The 7,500-nt window shown below is 41.3% G+C and overlaps 1 protein-coding gene and 1 long non-coding RNA gene across 5 annotated transcripts in view; one reads left to right on the forward strand and one right to left on the reverse strand.

Annotated features, from left to right (window-relative positions):
* LOC126992770 (uncharacterized) overlaps positions 1-7,500 on the forward strand; it is a 212,733-nt gene that overhangs the window by 175,136 nt on the left and 30,097 nt on the right. For both annotated transcript variants that reach the window (XR_007747030.1, XR_007747031.1), the window contains one exon: positions 3,717-3,806. This is a non-coding gene — a long non-coding RNA (uncharacterized LOC126992770). The remainder of the gene's footprint in view (positions 1-3,716; positions 3,807-7,500) is intronic.
* Positions 1-7,500, reverse strand: part of LOC126992759 (trithorax group protein osa-like) — a 177,929-nt gene that overhangs the window by 147,849 nt on the left and 22,580 nt on the right. The gene's annotated exons all lie outside the window — the stretch shown is intronic.

Below are 7,500 nucleotides of genomic sequence, written 5' to 3' on the forward strand. Positions count from 1 at the left end.
GTTCGTATGTTGGTTTACTGTTTGCTATTGTTTGCTTTGTTTATTTTCCTTTTGTTTACTCTGCCTTTGTTTACTTGGCCTTGTTTATTTCTTCGTTTATATTACTTTTGTTTATCTTGCTTTGGTTTACCTTCCCTTGTTTATTTTCGAAGGTTTTGTTTGTTTGTTTGTTTCGATGTTTTGTGTTTATTTAATTTAATTTGTTTGTTTATTTCTTTGTTTATATTAAATGACTTTTGTTTACTTTCCTCTGTTTGCTTTTTTTTTAATTTCTTTGTTTACTTTGTCTTTGTTTGCTTCGCCTTGTTTATTTTGGAAGGATTTGTTTGTTTCTTTGTTTTGATTTTTTGGGGGTTTGTTTTAAAATTAATTTGTTTCTTGTTTATTTCCTTTTTGTTTGTTTGTTTGTTTGTTTGTTTTCCTCTTGTTTATATTGTTTGTGTTTTATCTCCATTGTTTTTTTCTTTGTTTTTTCTTTCTTTAAATTTTTCTCTTATTTTCTTATCTACGTCTCTGTCTTTGTCTCTCTCTCTCTCTCTCTCTCTCTCTCTCTCTCTCTCTCTCTCTCTCTCTCTCTCTCTCTCTCTGTGTATGTAAGTATGTATGTATATATTATGTAGTGTGTGTGTGTGTGTGTGTGTGTGTGTGTGTGTGTGTGTGTGTGTGTGTGTGTGTGTGTACGTAATTTAACACACTCTAACAAGCCACTAAAGCGGATAGGACACCACACACACACACACACACACACACACACACACCTATTATCCAGTGTGTACTTATGTATGTATATATGCGTATGTGTGTGTGTGTGTGTGTGTGTGTGTGTGTGTGTGTTTGCGAGGCCGGCTAACTTAATAACATTCTCTCTCTCTCTCTCTCTCTCTCTCTCTCTCTCTCTCTCTCTCTCTCTCTCTCTCACACACATACACACACACACACCATTAACAGAGTCTACCAAGCTATTGTTTACACCCCCTAAGAAGAGGAGGAGGAGGAGGAAGAGGAGGAGGAGGAGGAGGAGGACCAAGAAGAGGGGAGACTAATGGGCAGTGATGAGAAGGAGGAGGAAGAGGAAGAAGAAGAAGAGGAAGAAGAAGAGGAGGAGGAGGAGTTATCTGTCCTTATAGTTGAGGGTTTAGAGAGAGAGAGAGAGAGAGAGAGAGAGAGAGAGAGAGAGAGACTGCTGGGGGAATTATTCAATCCTTCATCTCTCTCTCTCTCTCTCTCTCTCTCTCTCTCTCTCTCTCTCTCTAACACTTCCCAAAAAAAAGAAAAATAAGAAACAAACGAGAGAGAGAGAGAGAGAGAGAAATGGAAAACAGTAGAGAAAGAGAAAGGAAGGAAAGAAAGAGAAAAAAGAAAGAGGGAGGAGGAGGAGGAAAAAAAAGAGAGGGGGAGGAAAAAAAGCAATAATTGATGAGAGAAAGAGAGAGAGAGAGAGAGAGGGCTCTCTTTCCTCCCCACAAGTCTGAATAAAGCATCTCTCACTCTCTCTCTCTCTCTCTCTCTCTCTCTCTCTCTCTCTCTCTCTCTCTCTCTCTCTCTCTCTCTCTCTCTCTCTCTCTCTCTCTCTCTCTCTCTCTCTCTCTCTCTCTCTCTCTCTCTCTCTCTCTCTCTCTCTCTCTCTCTCTCTCTCTCATTCGGTATCTCTATATTTATCTACCTATTTTTTCTCTTCTTCCTCCTCCTCCTCCTCCTCCTCCTCCTCCTCCTCTTCTTCCTCTTCCTTTTCTTCTTCCTCTTTTTCCTCTTTCCTTCTTTCTCCATTTTTATTATTTTTAGCTTCCTCCTCCTCTTCCTCCTCCTCCTCCTCCTCCATGTCTTCTCTCCCTTCCTCCCTCCCTTCCTCTCACATTTCCCCTCTCTCTCTCTCTCTCTCTCTCTCTCTCTCTCTCTCTCTCTCTCTCTCTCTCTCTCTCTCTCTCTCTCTCTCTCTCTCTCTCTCTCTAAAAACTGAGGAGTAAAAAACAGAGAGAGAAATCAAGTCTATTTTTTTACTTTATCTTTTTTTGTTGTTTCTTTTTCTTTAGATAAAAAGATTCTTCCCTTCTCTTTTTCCTCCTCCTCCTCCCTTTCTTCCTTCTTCTCTTTCTTCCTCTATTGATTCTTTCCTCCTCCTCCTCCTCCTCTTCCTCTTCTTCCTCCTCCTCTTTTCTTTCTAATTTCCTTTTTATTTCCTCTTTTTTTTCCTCCTCTTTTTTCCTCTTCCTCCATATAGTTCTTCAGTTTCCTCCTCCTCCTCCTCCTCCTCCTCCTCCTCGTTATCATAATCATCATCAGCTTGCATTACGATATATCATACTTACGTTACATCAGAAGTGTGTGTGTGTGTGTGTGTGTGTGTGTGTGTGTGTGTGTGTGTGTGTGTGTGTGTCTGTGTGTGTGTGTGTGTGTGTGTGTGTGTGTGTGTGTGTGTGTGTGTGTGTGTGTGTGTGTGTGTGTGTGTGTGTGTGTGTGTGTGTGTGTGTGTGTGTGTGTGTGTGTGTGTGTGTGTGTGTGTGTGTGTGTGTGTGTGTGTGTGTATCTACCTGGCTGCGTATGTGTGTAACTTTGTGTGTGTGTGTGTGTGTGTGCACTTATGTGTGTGTGTGAGTGTGTACCTGGCTGCGTATGTGTGTAACTTTGTGTGTGTGTGTGTGTGTGTGTGTGTGTGTGTGTGTGTGTGTGTGTACCTGGCTGCGTATGTGTGTAACTTTGTGTGTGTGTGTGTGTGTGTGTGTGTGTGTGTGTGTGTGTGTGCGTTACAGTCACGTCACGCGGTCACCCTCGTAAGAATGACGCAATGGAACCTGGAGAGAGAGAGAGAGACTTGGGAAATGCAAGAAAATGAAGATAATTATTAGTTAGTAAGTAAGTCAACGAAGATAAGAAATAAAGAAAATGAGATAAAGAAAGAAAGAAAATAAGACAAACTTGATAAAGACAAAAAAAAGAATGAAATAATAAAATAAAAGAGAATAGAAGAAAATATTGATAGAGAGAGAGAGAGAGAGAAATTCCAAGATATATTTTTTTTCTATAACTTTTTTCTTGTTATAAAAATTCTCTCTCTCTCTCTCTCTCTCTCTCTCTCTCTCTCTCTCTCTCTCTCGTCTACTTCTGCTATCCCAAAACTCATCACTCCTCCTCCTCTTCTTCTTCTTCCTCCTCCTCCTCCTCCTCCTCCTCCTCCTCCTCCTCCTCCTCCTCCACTCCATTCTTTTCTCCCCTCTCATTTTATCTCTCCAGTTTTTTTTCTCCTCCTCCTCCTCCTCCTCCTCTTCCATCCTGTCTCTACTTCATTCCTCCTCCTCCTCCTTCTTTCTTAACCTTTTCTTTCTTTTTCTATCTTTAAATTTTCTTTCTTTTTCTTTAATATTTTCCCTATCTTTAAAATTTTGTCTCATTTTCATTATTATTTCTTTTCATCTGTGTTTTCTTTGATTTTCCTTACTTTTTTCTTTCTTTAATTATGTCTTTTCTTTCTTTTTCTTCTTTCTCGTATCTTTTCATCAATATTTTCCTTCCTTTTCTTTCTTTTTCCTTCTCTTTCCTTCTCTTTATCATAACTTTCTTTCCTTATTTCTTTTCCTCCTTTCTCGAATCTTTTCATCAATATTTTCCTTTCATTTCCCTTCCTTTTCTTTCTTTTCCTTCTCTTTTCTTTTCCTCTTTTTATCATAACTTTTTTTCTTTCATTTATTTCTTACTTATTTTTTTCTTTCTTATAATTTCAGAAGCTGCATGGTGGTGGTGAAGGTGGACTCTTGACGGCGGTGAGTGCAGCAACGCGCCTCCTCCCGTACGCTCCCTCCGTTAGTCATTTGGTAAGTCAGTTAATTTATTTTTTATTTATATTTTTTATTCCAAATTTTATCTTTATTTTCTTAGTAATTTCTTTTTCTTGATTTCTTTTTACTTTTCATCAATATTATCTTTATTTTCTCCGTTATCTCTCTCTCTCTCTCTCTCTCTCTCTCTCTCTCTCTCTCTCTCTCTCTCTCTCTCTCTCTCTCTGTCTCTCTCTCTCTCTCTCCTTACATTCTTTTCCTTCATCTTTCTATTTCTCTCTCTCTCTCTCTCTCTCTCTCTCTCTCTCTCTCTCTCTCTCTTTTTCCATCCTTCATTTCCTTCCTATTTCTCTCTCTCTCTCTCTCTCTCTCTCTCTCTCTCTCTCTCTCTCTCTCTCTCTCTCTCTCTCTCTCTCTCTCTCTCTCTCTCTCATACATTCTTTTTCCTTCATCTTTCCTATTTCTCTCTCTCTCTCTCTCTCTCTCTCTCTCTCTCTCTCTCTCTCTCTCTCTCTCTCTCTCTCATACATTCTTTTTCCTTCATCTTTCCTATTTCTCTCTCTCTCTCTCTCTCTCTCTCTCTCTCTCTCTCTCTCTCTCTCTCTCTCTCTCTCTCTCTCTATCTATCTCTCTCCTTACATTCTTTTCCTTCATCTTCATATTCTCTCTCTCTCTCTCTCTCTCTCTCTCTCTCTCTCTCTCTCTCTCTCTCTCTCTCTCTCTCTCTCTCTCTCTCTCTCTCTCTCTCTCTCTCTCTCTCTCTCTCTCTCTCTCTCTCTCTCTCTCTGGTTCAATATTTTCGGCGCTGAGCGAAAATTTAAGGGAATCCAAGTCTTTTAACACACGCTTCCCACAATGTTTCGTCCCCTTCCAAAATTAATGACCATCTTAACACCTTCCCTCATTATTGTTATTGTTAGGAGAGAGAAAAAATCACACACACACACACACAGAGAGAGAGAAGAAAGAGGAAGGGGAAGAAAGAGGAGGAGGAGGAGGAGGAGGAGGAGGCCAGATTTTGAAAGGTCGATCGAATGATGGGAGGAGGAGGAGGAGGAGGAGGAGGAGGAGGAGGAGGAGGGAGAGAGGAAAGGACGGAGAGAGAGAGAGCTTTGAGTAGAGAGAGACGTGAAGGGAGGCAGGCAGGGACATGGGACGAGAGAGAGAGAGAAGTACATTAAGGGAACAGAGGGAAGGAAGGAAGGAAGAGAGAAAGTGCATTATTTTGTTGTTCGTGTCAACATAATGGAGAAACACACACACACACACACACACACACACACACACACACACACACACACACACACACACACACACACAGGCAGGCATGCATGGATGCACACCAAGAGAGAGAGAGAGAGAGAGAGAGAGAGAGAGAGAGAGGCAATCCAGTTATAATCTTGAAGGAGGCTCTAAAGGGGGGAGGGAGGAGGAGGAGGAGGAGAAGGAGGAGGAGGAGGGACTTTCACCTCAGCTTGGAAGGAGGAGGAGGAGGAGGCAAAAGGGACGAGAAGGAGAAAGAAGAAGGAAGAGGAGGAGGAGGAGGAGGAAAAAGGAATAAATAGGATAAGTTGAAAGTAACAGAAGGAAGGAAGGAAGGAAGAGGAGGAGTAGGAGGAGGAGGATGAGGAGGAAGAGGAGGAGGAGGAGAAGAAAAGAAGGAAGAAAAGGAAGAAAATAAAAGAAAAATCCTAATTGAAGGTTGAGCAAGTAGGAAACTCAATTGTGTGTGTGTGTGTGTGTGTGTGTGTGTGTGTGTGTGTGTGTGTGTGTGTGTGTGTGTGTTGGAATGAAGAAAGAAGGAAGAGGAGGGAAGGGAATGGAAGAAAAGAGAAGGGAAGAGAAGGAAAGGGAAGGGAACGGAACGGAAGGGAAGGGAGGGGAAGAGAAGAGAAGGGAAGAGAAGAGAAAGGAAGGGAAGGGAGAGGAAGGGAAGGTAAGGGAAGGAAGGGAAGGAGGAAGGAAGGGAAGGAAGGAAGAAGGAAGAGAAGAGAAAAGGAAGGAAGGGAAGGAAGGAAGGGAAGGAAAGAAGGAAAGGAAGGAAGAAGAGGAAAGGAAGGAGGAAGGAAGGGAAGAGAAGGGAAGGGAAGAGAAGAGAAGGGATGGGAAAGGAAATAAGGAAAGAAGAAAAAAATAAAAGAAAGAATTATTTAAAAGTTACAAAAGAAGAAAAAGAAGAAAAGGAAGAAAAGAAAGGAAGGGAAGGGAAGGAAGGGAAAGGAAAGGGAAGGGAAGAGAAAGGAAAGAAGGAAAGAAGAAAATTATATAAAAGAAAGAATTAGATGAAAGTTACAAAAGAAGAAAAAGAAGAAAAGGAAGAAAGAAAGGAAGGGAAAGGAAGAGAAGAGAAGAGAAGGGAAGGGAAGGGAAAGGAAATAAGGAAAGGGAAGGGAAGGAAAGGAAGGGAAGGGAAGGGAAAAGAAGAGAAGGGAAGGGAAGGGAAAGGAAATAAGGAAAGGAAAGGAAGGGAAAGAAAAAATGAAAGAAGAAAAATAAAGAAAAAGTTACAAAAGGAGAAAAAGAAGAAAAGGAAGGAAGAAAGGAAGGGAAGGGACCAACCCACCAACCAGCTGTGTGTGTGTGTGTGTGTGTGTGTGTGTGTGTGTGTGTGTGTGTGTGTGTGTGAAGGGGGGGTCTTGGCTAGGAAGGATCTAGGGTCAGTGAAGGGAGGAGGAGGAGGATGAGGAGGAGGAGGAGGAGGAGGAGGTAGGGCAGGGTGGGTTGGAGTTGGACGTAGAGAGAGAGAGAGAGAGAAAGGACTGACTGACTGGTTGTAAGAGAGAGAGAGAGAGAGAGAGAGAAGGTTGTGGTAACAGAGGTGTGTGACGGAGGAAAATGAGAGAGAGAGAGAGAGAGAGAGACCTATTACCTTCATATATTGCGTACGAGATTGGCGTGTGTGTGTGTTTGTGTGTGTGTGTGTGTGTGTGTGTGTGTGTGTGTGTCTGTGTGTGTGTGTGTGTGTGTGTGTGTGTGTGTGTGTGTGTGTGTGTGTGTGTGTGTGTGTGTGTGTGTGTGTGTGTGTGTGTGTGTGTGTGTGTGTGTGTGTGTGTGTGTGTGTGTGTGTGTGTGTGTCTGTGTGTGTGTGTGTGTGTGTGTGTGTGTGTGTGTGTGTGTGTGGTGACTTAAACACGGAACAGATAATGAACGTTTAAAACATGTTCTGAGCGTGTTTGAGAATTAGAGAGAGAGAGAGAGAGAACTCAAGCAATTTCATTATTCTCTCTCTCTCTCTCTCTCTCTCTCTCTCTAATTAATTATAGTTTTTTTCCTATTTTTCTTTTTTTCCTTTTCTCATCTTTTCCTCCTTTCTCTTTTCTTCTTCTTCTTCTTCTTCTTCTTCTAATTATTATTATTATTATTATTATTATTATTATTATTATTATTATTATTATTATTATTATTTTTATTTTTATTATTTTTATTTTTATTATTTTTATTATTATTATTTTTATTATCTTTCGTATATGTCAACGGAGTGTGTCACGGAGAGAGTTATAGTGTAAATGAGGGGAGAGAGAGAAAAGGGAAGAGGAGGAGGAGGAGGAGGAGGAGGAGGAGGAGGAGTTAAGTGCGGCTAATGAAGGAGGAATAGATGAAAGGGAGGAGGAGGAGGAGGAGGAGGAGGAGGAGGAGGAAGAAGAACAAGAACAAGAAGAGGAGGAAGAGGAGGAGGAGGAGGAGGAGGGAGAGAGTGGAAGCTAAAGAAAGAGATGATGAGAGAGAGAGA

This window comes from Eriocheir sinensis, unplaced genomic scaffold, assembly GCF_024679095.1.
Source record: "Eriocheir sinensis breed Jianghai 21 unplaced genomic scaffold, ASM2467909v1 Scaffold50, whole genome shotgun sequence".
Lineage (NCBI taxonomy): Eukaryota > Metazoa > Arthropoda > Malacostraca > Decapoda > Varunidae > Eriocheir > Eriocheir sinensis.